Here is a 2,500-nt window from a genome sequence, read left to right on the forward strand (position 1 = left end):
ACAGCCATCCACAATCCTCACACTAGAGATTCCCAGTTAGAAGGCAACATCGCAACATTCCGTGATCAACAAGGCTCATGTCGCACGCCCAAAGGCACCCGATTCCAACCAATCGAACATGTTCTGGCACCACACACCTTCAAAACATAGGGTTGGCCCAAGGCTGGCCAAGCATCACCACAACGTCACACACTCAACGAGGTTCATGTCGCACGCCCGAAGGCACCCAACTCCACCCCACCTTGCATGTTTCATCATCGTACCAGCCATCAACCATCCTCAAGCCAGCCCAAGTTAGAAGGCAACATCGCAACATTCCATTCTCAACAAGGCTCATGTCGCACGCCCAAAGGCGCACCCAACACTGCCTCACCATGCAAGTTTCGCCACCGCACGGCCGCCGTCAACCGCCCACGTCCACCGTCCACCGTCAACCGCCCACGTCCGCCGTCCACCACCCCCACGCCCCAAGCATATGCCCATGTGCGGCGCATAGTGCTTGGGGCATGGGGGTAGCAGAAGATATAGGGGTACCCCCGTGCCCAGCTCATGCAGACTAGTCACCCCCCTATATAGTACATTTTGAGGCATTTTTGGTCTGCCAGGCCTAGATACGATTTTTCTGAGCGGTCATACGGCCAAATATCTCAAGTTTTAGAATATTTTTTTCCATGAACTCAATTGATTCATGAATTGGACATTCTAATGGATCTAGAAATCAAGTTTCATAGTTTTTCAACCAACCAAATTTTTTTAATGAATTTTTAAATATTAAATAATAAGAAATTAGAAAAAATAGCTAGAGTGGTCAAAAAATTCTGAAATTTTGTGGGAATCATTCTTTCATGTTTCTTAGCTCCCAAAAATTTTTTTACAACAAACTGACCACTCCACATGTACTTCCACAATTAATGGGTGATGGATGGGGAGAACGCGCGGGCGGGGCGGGGGGCGCGCGCGCGGGAGAACGCGGGCGGGGCGGGGCGGGGCGGGCGCGCGCGCGGGAGCACGCGGGCGGGGCGGGGCGGGGGGCGCGCGCGCGGGAGCACGCGGGCGGGGCGGGGCGGGGGGCGCGCGCGGGAGTACGCGGGCGGGGCGGGGCGGGGGGCGCGCGCGGGAGAACGCGGGCGGGGCGGGGCGGGGGGCGCGCGCAAGGGAGCACGCGGGCGGGGCGGGGCGGGGCGGGGGGCGCGCGCGGGAGAACGCGGGCGGGGCGGGGCGGGGGGCGCGCGCAAGGGAGCACGCGGGCGGGGCGGGGCGGGGGGCGCGCGCGGGAGAACGCGGGCGGGGCGGGGCGGGGGGCGCGCGCGCGGGAGTACGCGGGCGGGGCGGGGCGGGGCGGGGGGCGCGCGCGGGAGAACGCGGGCGGGGCGGGGCGGGGGGCGCGCGCAAGGGAGCACGCGGGCGGGGCGGGGCGGGGGGCGCGCGCGGGAGAACGCGGGCGGGGCGGGGCGGGGGGCGCGCGCAAGGGAGCACGCGGGCGGGGCGGGGCGGGGCGGGGGGCGCGCGCAAGGGAGCACGCGGGCGGGGCGGGGCGGGGGGCGCGCGCGGGAGAACGCGGGCGGGGCGGGGCGGGGGGCGCGCGCAAGGGAGCACGCGGGCGGGGCGGGGCGGGGCGGGGGGCGCGCGCGGGAGAACGCGGGCGGGGCGGGGCGGGGGGCGCGCGCGCGGGAGTACGCGGGCGGGGCGGGGCGGGGGGCGCGCGCGCGCTGGACCATGCTGGCGGGGCGGGACGGGGGCGCGCGCGCGCTGGAGCATGAGGGCGAGCGCGCGGGGGCAAGCGGGCGGGGCGCACGCGGGTGGGGCAGGGCGGGGCTGGCGAGCGCGCGGGAACGTTCCGACACTGCCCACCGTGTGCGTTCCGCCACCGCACCACCGCCGTCAACCGCCCTCGACGTCCGACCACCACCCCGACGCCCCAAGCATATGCCCATGTGCGGCGCATAGTGCTTGGGGCGTGGGGGTGGCGGAAGATATAGGGGGTAGCCCCGTGCCCAGCCCATGCAGACTAGTCACCCCCCTATATAGTACATTTTGAGGCATTTTTGGTCTGTCAGGCCTAGATACGATTTTTCTGAGCGGTCATACGGTCAAATATCTCAAGTTTTAGAATGTTTTTTTCCATGAACTCAATTGATTCATGAATTGGACATTCTAATGGATCTAGAAATCAAGTTTCATAGTTTTTCAACCAACCAATTTTTTTAAATGAATTTTTAAATATTAAATAATAAGAAATTAGAAAAAATAGCTAGAGTGGTCAAAAAATTCTGAAATTTTGTGGGAATCATTCTTTCATGTTGCTTAGCTCCCAGGAAAAAAATTACAACAAACCGACCACTCCACATTCACAACAATACAAGCATTGAAAATGAACATTCACTTTTCACGGGTATTGGGTTTGATGATATTTTTATAGTCCAAGGCTTTATACACGTTCTTACTTTCCACGGATGTTAGTTGTGATGAATTGTTGTAGGGGCTAACCTTCAAGGCTTTA

This window comes from Cucurbita pepo, unplaced genomic scaffold, assembly GCF_057944985.1.
Source record: "Cucurbita pepo subsp. pepo isolate OVF unplaced genomic scaffold, ASM5794498v1 scafford_61, whole genome shotgun sequence".
Lineage (NCBI taxonomy): Eukaryota > Viridiplantae > Streptophyta > Magnoliopsida > Cucurbitales > Cucurbitaceae > Cucurbita > Cucurbita pepo.